At 36.9% G+C, this 15,472-nt stretch overlaps 1 pseudogene; it reads left to right on the top strand.

Annotated features, from left to right (window-relative positions):
* The first annotated feature begins 6,758 nt into the window (after positions 1 to 6,758).
* Positions 6,759 to 7,112, top strand: LOC133089671 (gamma-aminobutyric acid receptor-associated protein-like; annotated as a pseudogene).
* The last annotated feature ends 8,360 nt before the right edge of the window (positions 7,113 to 15,472 follow it).

Below are 15,472 nucleotides of genomic sequence, written 5' to 3'. Positions count from 1 at the left end.
CTAAATGTTTGAATTATCATCTAGATTAAAAACTTACAACCTAAATTAACCTACAAATTCACAGACTCTTGGAATATATCACCTAGTCTTGAATGGCTATTTACAAACAGAAAACAATGGAATAACAATATAATGAAGTGGCTTAGAATGTAAAAATAAGAAACAGATGGAATGATTTCAAATCTTGTGTCTCCCACTTACTAGCTATGATACTCTGGGCATCTCACATATTTGGCTTGATATCTACTCCTGGTGTTAGTGTAAGGGTTAATTGAAATGAGGTATATAGGCTCTCAGCATAGCACCTGGTCCATAGGGCACACTCAGTGAAATATAGCTATTATGATTAATAACAAACAGTTCTCAAATAAGTGTGTACTTTCTGTGTACATAGAATTGACATATATTTAAAGAAACACGTTGATGGATTTACAGTGATACAAGAATACCTGGCCCCTTCTGTGATCCACAGTCAGTGCTTATGAAAAAGCTGTCAAGATTTAGAGATTGGTTTCATGTGATGGAACAGAACTATCCCACAGAGAATTGATTTCTAACAAAATCCTCATCAGCAATCTAACCAACTGATTTTCCTTGTGTCTTTAGTGTGGTCATAATAGAGTTCAGCTCTGGCTTGTTTGACCACCAAATTTTAGTCTGCATAGGATTATGAGGGAGCGGGGGGCTAAGTCACCTTTTGTTTCTACCCCTCACTATGTCTTGACGCTAAATTCTGGATTTTTTTTCTTAACTTAGGAATCTCGAAAACCTGACACTTGCTGCAGGAAAATAAAAACCTCCATATAACATACCACACCTATTCCCCCAGTATTTTAGAAATGGTTAGGTTGAAATCAGGGTCTCTGTATTTGTTTCTTTACGTGATGACAGTTTGGGGGATTTCAAAGGCTTTTACCATTACCTCATGCCATCCCATGGGTGCATTTAAGTAGCCAGTTCAGTTCGGCAAGAAGTCAGATGAGAAATTTCTTAATACTGTGTTATAAACTAAAGATATGCTCACTTTTCTCCCAAGTCCAATATCCATAGTTATCAGTCTTTCCACAAAACTCATCATCTGGGCTCAGGTCTTACAATATTTTGCCCAAACACGATTTGGCTATAGCACAGTGATGATTTTCTCTTCATTGGTAATTTAGTGATTTGTTCCCTCTGATCTTTGTCAAAATGATGATACTAAACTATGTCATCATTACTACATAGACATACTATTATGAATTGTGTATATTTTGAGTTATCAGGAAAGCAGACTGAGCCATATTCACTCAAAAGCTCTGTGACACTACCAAATTTAAACTAAGCAATTTTAGAAAATTTATGGATTCTTTCGGCAGCTTACTAAATAAGTTCTATATTCACAAGTATATTGACAGATTATTTATACAGACATCAGACTAGAGTCCTGCTCTAGACATCTACAATATCTACACTGTTTTCTCTGCTTTTCTTTTGATCTTACTCTTTGAAAAACAGTAAGAAAACTTCATTTTATCATATATAAAGCCAGAACATTTTTTGCATAGATAATATGCACTCAAAGATATGTTCTTAACTTAGGGAATCTCAAACTCAGATTTATAATCTTGTGTTCTGATCTATGAGAATAATTTTTCCCTTTTAATTTTTCCCTTTAATGGTGTGTGCATTAGCAGTAATATTTAGAGTGCATTTATAAGTAACCAGCACAGTCTTATTAAGTTTTCTGTAATTTAATTTCAATGATATTGATTTTATCTGAAGGACACATTATTCTTGATTTTTCTGATCCACAAGACTGAACACAAATTACCGTAAACCCCTACTCTCTGGCCTTTTCCCTAAGAGGATAGTTAAGGTCAGTGATGATGCATGTTCCAGGACATTGTCAGGAAGGGGAGTGAAAGGTCCTCTAAAACTGTCCCCTTTCACTTGTCTTTTCATATCTTGGAGATGTGGGGGGAACTATCAGCCAGCGAAATTGCTGGCTCCGACTCTATGTATCTTTCCCCTGGAGCTCAGCACAATCTGGGCCCTGGGACAGAATCTCTGTGGGGAGCTAGCGGAAGTTCACCGCTCAACGGTGCGCTCATAGATCATTCATGTTCCAGGAAACCATCACAGAGCACTGGACCCATCGACTAAATGGCCCCAGACTCTTATTTATCAGTCCTCCTTGACATAAATGAAATAATACAGTTCTAAAATACAATGCCTTTGCAACCCAATGAATCACTAAACAACTTATATTACGATGTTACTCAGTTTCTAAGCTTGGTCAGCAAATACGAGGAGTGATGTGCTGACTTAGAATTGAGAGACAGATCTAGCTTTACTTCATGTTTACGCTATGTATGAGAGCTAAACAAAAAAACCACACACTTGGATATATGGGTATGAATGGGTATTTATATCACAATTTAATTATAAATGAGACTAATTTTCTCACAGGCAAATGCTTCTATGTTACAAAAATGACATGATTTTCCAAAGAAAAGCATATTTTACCTCCTGCTAAGAAGATTCTCTCAAACTCTGCTCATTTATTCACTATGGACTTCAGTGGGGGAATCTGACTGAGGGAATCTATTCATGATTTTGGATCAGGATATTTCCTTGAAATTGATGTTGGAGCTGGGAAGGTAACCTCTAGCTAATGTCTTGGGTTTAGATGACCCACTGGATTTGGAATGGCTAAGAGTTTTAATTTGCAGTTCTAGATAATCTCCACGGATCATCATCAAGAACTGTGGATTAAAACTATGTAACCTAAAGCTACCTGTTACTGACATGGATGAGAAGACCCTTCAGTGAAGTAGAATGGATTGGCTATGAATCTGTTATTTCTATGTCAGAACTTAAGCAGTGAACTATGACAATGCCAGCAGCTGGTCACTGACCTTGCCTTTGTTAATGCCCCTCAGTGATCACACAGACAAATGTGGCTTTAGTCCCCTACCCATTCCAGTCTCTCTGCCATATACTCACCTTTCACCAGCACTTAATTCTCTATCAAAATATTTTTCCAGGATGTGAAAAGAACCAACTTCCAGGCAAGAGAATGAGTGATTCTAGTTAATGACTTCCAGATAAGAATTTGCTTATTTTCCTAATGGCCTACTGAGTCCTGCTAAGCTATCATGTCACAAACAGAATAGATAACTTTAATGGGAGAACTGTCTGAGGATCTGAGGACATAGCCACAGCACCTTTGTCTACATAAAATATTTTTTAAAATAAGTAAACGAAGGGAAGCTGCAAACAAGTAGAATCTAAGAATAATTAAGTATTCAGTGAAACTGTTTTCACAACATGCAAAATCAATAAAAGTAAAATCTATAAAGACTAAATGCATACATTTTTTGGTCTACTGTAAAAAGAAAAAGTTCTTTATTTAAGAGATACTGTGGAGAAAGAGGGGAGTCTAATGAAAACATATTTGTTCACTTGAAGGCAAGATTGAGAATTCCAGCCTAGGGTTGCTTCATTCAGCCTTTCCTTTGCTGCCTTTCTGCCATAATTATCTGAGAAACATCTCCCAGAGTAGCCACTAATATGAAACCCCTGCTAAACAAAATGTGAACACTAAACGAACAGTAATGATGGTCTTTAGTTCACCACAGAGGTCTGACCACATCAAACATGAATGAGTAGGTGGTTTTCAGAATACTGTCAAATAAGAGAAAACAATCTGTTGCTGAAAAAAACATTGAGTAGTGGAAAAAGAAATCCCCAAATTGTTTCATCCTCATAATAATAAATGAAATAAAGTAAAAATATTAATAAAAACATAATAGCAGACCAGAGCTATCATTCAAGAAAAACTTTTCAGTATGCTTTATTATAATTAACAGTTATAGAGAGGAAAAAGCAAAAAATTGGGAGGAATTGTGGTTACCATTTTCAGAACTGCTCTAGCATGGAAGGTACTTTTCCTGCCTAGAGGAAAACATTTACTTTTCACTTCATTTTTATCAGTCTATAAATGATACTCAGGGAGAAAAAAAGAAGTCTTACTTTAAAGAGATATTTGGCTTAATGTTTATAAACTGGTTTGGTTGCTTATAAATTAAAACAAAGTAAAAAGTATTATTATAGCATTTGTGGCATTTAAACCTATAATTAAGGTGACCAAATATTTTCCATAACTCCCCCCTTATATTCAGTCCTTTACAAACTTTTTGTAAGTTCATAATTTGAAGCTAAAACTTTCCATGTTCTATACATTAGTAAATATATATTGCCTGGAATCACTTAAAAATTATTCAAACAAGTTTGATTATTGGTAATTTGTCTTTTCTTGGATAATTTGATGTTTCTACATAAAGCAAAACGAATGCTACATTTCATTTTAGATTAGAGCTTAAAATCAACTGTAGCATTCAGGGAACCAAAGGGAGCTTATATAAAGTTGGAAAATAATAGTTTAATGATAATAATGATTGATAGATTAAAACCCTGATCTAAACATGTTCCGTTGCAAATTTTACCTTAGAAATGCATTTTTGATAGTCGGACCAGTTCCTCTTCTCTCATTTGACTTGTACCTCACCAACTGGTTGTTTGAATGCTGCACAGAAAGCTTAGAATGTAATAATTAATTTTATATTTAGAAAAGGCTGTATTTCTAGGACCAGTGTAGATTCCAAAATTTTCCATTATATTATACTTTTTAAAATTATTTAAGAGGAACAGTAATTATGTAGACTTTTGAGATGAATTACATTCTCATAAATATGTGCTGTAACAAAATTCAATCATAGGTGATAATATTTTAGTTTTTGCTCTTCAGCACTTAGCCAATGAATATTCTGAGGCAAGGGGTACAGGATGAGAGTGGAGAGGAGGAAGGTGAAATAGCAATAATCTTTTCAGTTTTGCATATTATGTATACGTTTCTTTTATATTGGTTTAAAATCCAGTAACCAGAAAGTGCAATTGGCTAGGTTGTTCCTCTACATTACAAATGAAAGGAAACAAGCTGATGTAGATTTTTTTTTTTACTTATAACACTCAGAAGTTTGGTAAAGATATTGGCATATTTTGCACACTTAAACTGAGAACACAGGTCATTCATCATACATTTCTTGAGAATATTCAGTGTCCCACTGGATCGGGCAAAAGCAGTGCCAAAAGAATTAGGCACAGAGAGTTGTTTCAGAGAGTTGAGGGGAACAGAAAATAATTTCAATACATGGTGATGAAGGTTACATCGAACTTAAATTTGCAGGGTTTTGGAATTGCTGGGGAAGAAAGTTATAACACTCTAAAGAGTTGGCAAGGCCAGTTTAAAGGATGGTAAGCTATATCAAAGTTTTTCCTTGACATTAACTCTGCCTTCCAATCAGTTTGCAAATGCTCTGGAATTTAATGTGATTCCATTTCTCACAGTGCAGTTCATGGGCTGGCAACACTGGCATTACCTGGAAGCTTGTTCATGTACAGATTTGGAGGGCTCCAATCCAGACCTACTATATAAGAATCTGCATTTTAAAGAGATTGCTAGGTGATTCATATCATATTGAAATTTGAGAAGCATTATCTTAGATTCTGCATTCTTAATAATTTTCAAACCTAGCTGAAAGCAGAAGTTTGTATTTCCTTTTATGTTTGAACTTTGGAAAGACACCACCTCAAAGAGCACCTCCAGCACGCAGTGTGTTTAATCAGAGAGAATGGACCCAAGATAACCTTTGACTCTAGTTCCCCATGGTGTGAATGTAAATGGAATAGGTTCACAAGCTCCTGTTTGCATTTTAAAGTGATAATAAGTGGTCTGGAGATCTGAAGACACATGTAATTCGTACTGGGAAAGTATTTAGTCCCCTTTTGACTGGAGACTGTGGGATGACCATGGGCCATAGTAGCCGATGCTACAGACAGAAGGGAATGGGTACATCAGTAAGGGAGACCAGAAGGAATCGAGAGGGCAGCTAATGGAACAGAGGCCCCTCTTATCCCACTCTTACAAGTTTTTTTTAAATGCTCAGATATACACCAAAGAGAGGTGAAAAAGAAGGGTGATGTGGGAATAGGAAAAATAGAGTAGGTGGAGAGCCTTTGATTTACCTAGCTAACCTGAAAGAGACAAAGTTCTAAAGTGGAAGAAACTAGGTTGCTTGGCAGGGCTGAGTTTGTAAGTTATTTTTATTTTTATTTTTATTTTTCTCTCTATTAGCAGATTTGGGGCTAAAATCAAAAATAATTATTTTATGGAAAATAAAATTGCACTTCAGTATATCTGATTGATAATATTAAAAATTTAAAGCACAATATAAACATGAGATACCTTTGCTTAGAATCCTTTAGTGTCTTCTTATGGTTACTAAGTTATACATTGGCACGTACCATTTCATTTGGTTCTTGCCTATGGCTCTAGCATCATTTTCTGAAACCAGCAATGGAGACTGGAAAAAAAATATTAAAGAAATAGAAGAAAATTTCCATGCAAGTTCTAAGCCAGTAGACCTGTATTGGGGTGTGTGTGTCTGTCTGTCTGACTGTCTGTCTATGTCTGACTGTGAAATACGTATGACATTACCCCTTTATAAGTTAATTCTGATCAAAATAACATTGTGTTAAAAACCATCCCAAAACTCAATGGGAGGAAAAATAGAGGACCCAATATATAACTTATATCAGAATCATATAAAAATTTGTTAAAAATTCAAATTATTGAGATCGCCACCACTGGCCCCCTCTTCCCGGCCCCCACCCCAGGTTCTCTCAGCCCAGCCCGGTCCAGCCCAGTTCCTGGGAGGATGAACTTCGTGTATAAAGAGGAGTATCCATTAGAGAAGCATGGCTCTGAGGGCAAGAAGATCTGAAAGAAATACCCGGACCGGGTCCTGGTGATAGTAGAAAAGGCTCCCAAAGTTCAGATAGGAGACCTGGACAAAAAGATATACCTGGTGCCTTCTGATCTTACAGTTGGTCAGTTCTACTTCTTGATCGGGAAGCAAATTCATCTCTGAGCTGAGGATGCCTTGTTTTTCTTTGTCAACAATGTCATTCCACCCACCAGTGCCACTATGGGTCAGCTATACCAGGAACACCATGAAGAAGACTTCTTTCTGTACATTGCCTACAGTGATGAAAGTGTCTACGGCCTGTGAAGTTGCTGCCCCTAAGGTGGGGTGGTTCCATTCTACAAAGAGAGAGGGGGGCCCCCTTCCTTGACCTACTCCTCCTTGAGGCTCAAACACCAACTCTCTTCCTCAGGACCTGCACTTCATAATGTTTGAGACTCTCCTCCAGCCCCTCTTTACATGAGGATTACTGGGGGAGATGTCCTCTCATACCCTTCCTTTCTCCTTTCTTCCCCTTTCTCTACCACCTTTCCCATTCTGCTTTAGACTTCTTGATTGTCAATCTCTGTCACATCCAGTGATTGTTTTGGTTTCTGTTCCCTTTCTAACTGCCCAAGGGGCTCAGAACCCCAACAATCCCTTCTTTTCACTACCTTCTTTTTGGGGGGTAAATGGAAGGGACTGAAATTGGGGGGGAAGGTAGAAGGCACATCAGTAAAGAGGAAAGCACCAAAAAAAATTCAAATTATTGAAATGAAACTGGCTTGAAACACTGAATCACTTATTCTCACTTAGCTGCATGTTGTTGAAGGTTGTCTAAGCTGGGCTTGTTTGGATGGTTCTACTGGTCATAACTGGACTCACTCATGCTTCTGAAGGCAGCTAGGTTCAGCTAGGGCGGTTCTGCCTCACATGTTTGATAGCCTCCTCATGGAACCAGAAGGCTAGCCTAAGTGTGTCCTCATTGTGTGTGTGTGTTCTAAAGTACAGGGCCAATTATGCTACAGCTTTACAAATTTCTCTTTATGTCACAGTTGCTAATACCCCACTGACCAAAAATTGACATAAAAAAAAACCCCTGAGTAAGTCTGCTCTACCAACTATAGGAAAGCAAAGAAAGTTACATGCCAAAGAGTATGGATTTATAATTTAATTATGTGGATAAAGTAAAGAATGGACAAATAATCCACTCTACTACAAATCTCCCCTTAAAGATAGGTGACACTCCATCATAAAGAAGGTCTTCCAATTAATAAAAATTAGAGATGCAAAATCTGGCCCAGTGGTGGTTAATTTCTACATAATGTGACCCCAGAATCAAGTCCTTTTTAAATTTTCTTTCTTTTAGGAAAACTTATTTACAATTGTAAAATTGATCACCAAATTATGGTTCATAATTTACACATTCACAAATTTTATTTTATCACTTTCATGTTCTATAGAGGGGACAATAAGCCACAACCCACATGACAAATCTGGCCGGCCTCTGATTTTGTCAATAAAGTTTCATTGGAACACAGCCCCTCTCATTTGCTCACTTCTTGTCTATGGCTGTTTTTATGCTACAGCAGCAGAGTTGAGTAGCTGTGACAGAGATCATATTGCCTGCTGAAATATCTACTGAAAAGCTAAAAACACTACCTCACCCTTTACAGAAAACTAGACATTCCTGCTTATCATATTTTATGGCACATGCACCAATTAATTTCTCTTAGATGTCACCAAAGATCTATTTCCTTTCAAAAAGAAGAAAGTTTTAATAACTAACAGAACCAGGATCTGAATGCACATCTGGCTGACTGCAAAGCCAATGCTTTTTCCAATATATTACACTGTTTCCACAGTATTTGCACTGTTTTGAAGAATGCTACTTATTCTGATAAGGGAGGGAAAACAGAGGGACCAATGTATCAAAATCATGATCAGAATCATGTGAAAAGCTTGTTAAACAGTCAAACTCTTGAAACAAGATCTCTATGCTTGGGAGCTGGAAATCTGAATTTTAACAAATGTCATAGGTGATCCTTTTTCACACTGAAAACAAAGAACAAAGGTATTAGTGAAGGAAACAACTTGATTGATGTTGAATTTGAGTTGATGGATTTGAGGAGAGTTGAAAAGCTTGATATCATTATGGTCTTCAAGGGGCCATGGTGAAATATGTCTGGGAAGAAGATGGGGCAACCTTACTCCTGACCCAGTTCTCTGCAGTTCTTTAAGGGTTCAGGAGAGGATAGCAAGTGTTCTTGATGCTACATGTAAAGGTGCATGAAGGTTAGTGGTGGGCATGAGCTGCATTGCTGCTCAAGAGGTCATAGACGTCAAGTGAATAGATGTTCATATCAGAGAAAGATTGGTGATTTTATACCTTTGACTTGTCAAAGGGAGTCAGGGCTATCCTTTGAAGAGGGAAAGGAGTCTGGAGCAAGCTGAGAAAAATATGCCCATATGTCTTCAAACATCATGTCAACAGAAAATACTAGGAGAAAATGAGACCAATCAATACCAGAGTGAAGCCAGAGGCATCTCTCTCTCACTGACACCTAAGTCCCCTATTTCTCCACCTTGCCCCCAAAAGTGGGGAGTGAGTGCATAGAAGGAAAAAAGATGAGCTTTCTTTGAGCCAGAACCTGCCCCCTTACTCCAAGAGTAGAGGAGGCCAGATTTGAGCCTGCAGTGCATCAGGGAAGGACACAGTCCTTGAACTGAATTGACATTAAATCTTTACAATGAAAAGGAATATATCCAGTACCGAAACAAACAGAAATCTCTACTAATAACTGGAAGTATTTTCTGAGAGACAATTCCCCATGGGTCTTTTGCATTTCTGCACTTCTTTTGAGCAGAGACACTAACTAACTGCCTTTGTATTGAACTACCTTTTCACAGACAGCTGTATAATGAATAGCCTTGGAAGACAGATATGTCTTCTTCTGAGCAAAAGGCCAGTATAATGGAATTACTGTCTTTCTCCAGAGCAACAGCAAGCAGGTTTACTGCCCATGATAAAAGATTTGGGTTCCATTAGCTTGGAGTCATTCTCTTGTAACACAATCTGCTGTATGTGCAAGTGTAATATGGATCTCTGTCATCTTGTGAGAATTCAGATGTGTGCAACTAGCACAAAAATGATAATCCTCTGGCCACAGACTATTGTTGAGAGTAATAACCTATCTTTTAGCTCTAATCCAGGACTCTTCTGCCTCTACCAGCATCAGTGATACTGTGGCAGGCTAATTTGTCTCATATTTTTCACAGTTCTTGATAAGGAACACTTAAGAATGTATACCAGGGAATGTGGAGAAAAGAAAACCCTTGTGCACTGTTGGTGGGAATGTAAACTGGTACAGACCTTATGGAAAACAGTATGGAGGTTTCTCAAAAAAATTTTAAAAACAACTACTATATGATCCAGCAACTCCACTTCTGGATATTAATTTGAAGGAAACAAAAACACCAACTAAAAAAAATATATGCACCCCCATGCTCACTGCAGCATTATTCACAATAGCCAAGACAGGAAAACAACTAAGTTCTACTGACAAATGAATGGGATAAAAGAAAATGTGATATATACAATATGTATATATATAGTGCAATATTATCCAGTCATAAAAAATAAGGAAATCCTGCCATTTGTGACAACATGGATGGATCTTGAAGGCATTATGCTAAGTTAAATAAGTCAGGCAGAGAACTACAAATAACATCTCACTTATATGTGAAATCTAAAACAAACCAATGAACAAAAAAACTGAACTAACTCATAGATACAGAGGACAGATCAGTGGTTGCCAAAGGCAGGAGTGAAGGGTGGGGGAAATGGGTAAAGATGGTCAAAAGGTACATACTTCCAGTTATAAAATAAATAAGTCCTGGGGGGTATAATGTACAGCATGGTGACTATAGTTAATAATACTGTATTGTATATTTGAAACTTGCTAAGAGAGTAAATCTTAACATTTTCATCACAAGAAAAAAATTATAACTATGTGTGGTGATGGATGTTAACCACACTTATTGTGGTGATCATTTCACAATATATACAAATATCAAATCATTATGTTATACACCTGAAACTAATATAATGTTATATGTCAGTTATGTCTCAATTAAAAAAAGGTTATAGTCTATCACAGTTCATCCTCTGGTTTCCAGTGATTTTCATGTCTTTCCCACACAATACAAGTGTATTGTAAAATATACTTAACTTCCCTCTCCTGTAAGACCTCTAAAGCCTCATTCCTTAATGGCATTATGTTCAGGCTTAGGGTCCAGAATCTCGTAACTGAAATCAGGTTCCAGTAATGTATGAGACTTTTCAGGTGCAGCTCTCCCTTAATGAAGACCTGTGAACTAAAGCTATCTATCACCCATATTCTATATTGAGGGTGAGACAGGGACAAATGAACCACAGTAGAATATCTTACTCAAAAATGAGGGCTGAGGTGATGAGAGGCACATAGCAGTCACTGATCCATAAAAATTCTGAAATCCAGCCCTTTTCATTGTTCTGGAAACAAAGGAATTATGTTCATTAGGACTAAGTTCTGCTCTCTGGGAGTGGTTTTCTGCAGCTATTTGTTTCACCCTCTGGGGTACTGGCTCTGCCTTCTGAGACATCCTTCATTTTCCATAAGAAAGGCCAGTGTTAGCACGTGAATAGCTTTCTCAGCCAATATTTCTGACCTATAGAAAAGAAAAAGAGCTCAGAGATTTTTTTTTTCTTTGAATGTCTCTGTCTCTTTCAGTCCAAGCTGATATAATTCCTTTAAAAGCTTCATGGGTTTCCAGTTTATCAAATTATAATCCAGTCCATTAGACAAAAGCCATGCTAATAAATCTCTTAGAAAAAGACCCTGTCTACCCTGAGTGCTACAGAATGATTCCCTTAAGTCTTTTTTTTTTTAATGTTTATTTTATTTTGGAGTATAGTTGATTAACAATGTTGGGTTAGTTTCAGATGTACAGCAAAGTGATTCAGTTATACATATTCATGTATCTATTCTTTTTTCTTTAAGTCTTAAGAGTGCTTTTGTTTGACATAGAGACTGTAAGAGGCATAACATTAAGATTCTTATATGTCTTTTGTATAGCTGAGAGGACTATGAAGCACCATCGTAAATATTCCTCAAGCCTCAAAAAAGGATCTTATAGCTTGACTTGACTTGATTATTACCCTGAAGTCACATTTTATTGTCAGTACTCTGTACTTGATATTTGCACTGAGGCCTTTCCTAACTTTGAAAACCTTTTGCCAACTGGAAATCCTGAGAGTGAAAAACAGTTTTATTTTCCAACCCAGTAAATCCTGTTGTGTAAATAATTCTTCTAAATTCTGCTCAAAAGTTGAACATTTCCTTCCTTACTTAGTACATCTCTCTTTTGAAATACTTTATCAAAGACAGCTTAAAAATGTACATTATACTTTTAACATTCTGCCTGAAAATCACCCTATCTAGACCACAGATTTATTAGGTCCTTTTCACATCTTCCAGCTTATAGCTAGTGATAGTCTCACCAATTGCTCCACCAAATATATAACACAAATCCCTCCAGCTTGCAATAGCACTCTTCTCCCTGCACTTCAAGCCCCCACCAACAGTGTCCTTACTGACCAGTCCCAAAGCCACTGCCCATGATTTAGGTTATTCTTATAGCAGTATCTACCTTTTTAGACATTAACTTCTATCTTGGTTATCCACTGCTGCGTAACAAACAGTCCTCAAACTCAAGATCCTTAACTTAATCACGTCTGCAAAATGCTTTTTCCGGTATAAGGTAACATTCATAGATTCTGGGGAACAGGATTGGGATACATTTGGGGACTATTATGTCATCCTACCACAGAGATACTAAATTATACATACTATATTAAAATTATACATACTATACTACATTATCATTTTCTCACTCTCCCTTCCTCAATTTAAGGAGATTGTCAAGTTTTGAACAACTTAAGGGATGGTAGCAGGAACAGAAAGCAGAAATAAACTGTGGATATTTCTGGCTTTTGTTTTCTGAAAATCTATGTCCTAAGCAAATTTAAAGCATATAAAAGAAGATCTGCAGATTAAGACAATGTGTTTTGGAGAAATATATGGATGAGAGTGTCAATATAGGATAGGAAAACGTCCCTCAAGAATAGAGATCCCCTGAACTTGTGGAGGAGGAAAGAAAGAAGGACGGTGTTTTCTGACCTCACCAGGGAAGCAACAAGATTTCAGATATGAAAGGAAAATGAGTGCATGGGCAAGTCAGAAAACATGCCCTCTCTTAAGCCTGGCATAGAAGTAACAGACCTGAAGTGGTTTTGCAGACAAGGGAATAGATGACAGAATGCCAATAAATGTCCCCCAAGGCCTTCACTCTGGAAAAAAACCTGTCGAAATAGGGGAGACACCCAAGAATGATGACAATTGAATTTTTTAGATAGATATAGGTAGATATAAAATGGAGCCTCAGGGTCAGAAATGAAGTTGTAGAAAATTTTTAAATAAAAATATTTCCTGCATGTCCAGGTTTGAGGACAAAAGTTTATCTCTGCTTTCTCTTTCTTCTTTCTTTTTCTCATGTGTATGTGTGTGTATGATAATTTTTTACATTGTTTAAACAATGTGCCAAATTATCATTACTTTCAAGGTATATATAAAAAGAAGGACTATAATTTTGGTGCATAAACTTTTCTTGGAACAAGAGCATAAACATACCTTTAGAAAACAATTTATCACCCACTCATTGAGTGTTACTCTTTAACATCATGTCAATTAGATTATTTTTGTTTTCATTCTTATAAATAGTGATGTATTTATTGAGTCCCAGAAACAAATGTAAAATTTTTCTCACTAGACTTTAAGTATCTTAATTCCATAATTTCCTGTTAATAATATCCATCAAAGGATTACATTGACATTTTCCAAGTTGTTACTCAGGGGAAAATATAGATATCTATAGGTTCTTAGTTTGACTTATTGCTTATCAAGACTTACAATCTTTATACAATTTCTTTTTCCTCTGAGAGTAACTGAATTATGAAAAAATAGCTATGAAATTGATTTCAAGAGGGGTAGCCAAGAGTCCTTTCCAGTGGGAATAATAACTTCAATTTTCAGATGGTTTCTATATAAATTTCTCCATTTGAGTTTTCACAAGAACATTAGATAGTGTGGTGGGAGTTTTCATGTACATTTCACTAAATTAATTCTTTCAGAAACTCGTGTGGGCTACTGTGGAAACTACAAATAGAAATGAGAAGGAGCTAACACATTCTAATTGTTCAGTAAATGGTAGCCATCACTGCTATTATTTGGTGCCTATGAGAAGTGAGGGTCAAAGTGATTACAGCTCGCCCAGGTCTTCTGACTCATAGTCCAAAGTTTCATCCTCAGGGCCTCACAGAGATTCTCAGCTAATTTTTCCCTTCAAAGAATGGGGATTGATTTAACAATAGAACAACAACAGGAGTAATCCCACAGATCGTATTCCACCTGCAGGACCTCGGGCTTTTAGGCTCACCAGTTAGTTCTGGACAAAAAGTGTCTGCCAAGTCCCTGATCCTCTCAACCTCCCACACTCCCAGTGTTTATCTTTAGAAGAGAAAAAAAGGAATCCCTTAGAAAAGGTCTTAGTCCTCTTCTCTCAAAGGTGGGGGAAAAACACCTTTTGAAACTACTCCTGCTGTCAAAGTTCATGCCTTGATTTGTGAAGCCTGGTCTTGCAAAAGTACTAAATCAAAGTAAAATGGATTTACATTTGTAAACTTTGTTTCCACTTAATGGGATTAGAAAGACCACTCACATTAAACAAACAAAAACATCAGTTCAGCAGCAAGACAGACAGAACAGTAAATTAACCGTACACAAGCTCTGAAACTCAGTGTGAACTTAGGCCTAGTAATTTTCTTTTAAGATAATTTGAAGAATCAAGAAACTTCCAGAGCCTACTTATATGTTTTCACATCTACTCTTTACCTGAGCCACGTACATTGTTGGGGAAAGAGAAAAGCCACAAACAGAGTGATAGACAATGTGCAATGAAGTTGGTTGGAAAGCAGTTAAAAGACAGGTTTTCTAAACCTAAACTTCTCCAGTTGTGAAGATTTAAAGTGTGAGAATTTAAACTCAGACGTAGGCAGCAACACGGCCGTTGAAAATCTTCTCAATATGCAGTGAAGAAATGCACAACATTTCCCAGAATATACAGCAGTAGAAAGTTTTCTTAAAACCATCTTAAGTACTCCCAAATAAATTAGCTTTGAATATTTCAGGCAATAGGAGAACCTGATAACAATTACTCTTATAACCCAGCGTCTGCTCACACATCTAACAGATTTTGCAATGTTTTAATACATCTGTTTACATTTTTTCTCTGTCCCAAAAGAAGGCTCAGTGCTGTCTTCACTTTCTGGCCTCGGTTCCCACTGACATCAGATTTCTCCCTGTGGAAATCAAGCAATGGACACAAAATTAAAACTGCAAAGGGCACGATTTTTATCAATTTGTTTTGTCTTTGTGGCTTTGCCTACATAACATCCCAACTAAATTTGTAAATTCAAGCAACATCCTCATTTGAATTGAGAGTGAAAAGGATGATGCCAGGGCTTGAGCAGCCACAGGGCAGGTGGGCGTAGGGGGGAGTACAGTTGATAAAATAGGAAACGAGGCTAA

This window comes from Eubalaena glacialis, chromosome 4 (genome assembly GCF_028564815.1).
Source record: "Eubalaena glacialis isolate mEubGla1 chromosome 4, mEubGla1.1.hap2.+ XY, whole genome shotgun sequence".
Lineage (NCBI taxonomy): Eukaryota > Metazoa > Chordata > Mammalia > Artiodactyla > Balaenidae > Eubalaena > Eubalaena glacialis.
The sequence above is the reverse complement of the archived record's forward strand: the minus strand, read 5'-3'. Positions and strand labels throughout refer to the sequence as shown.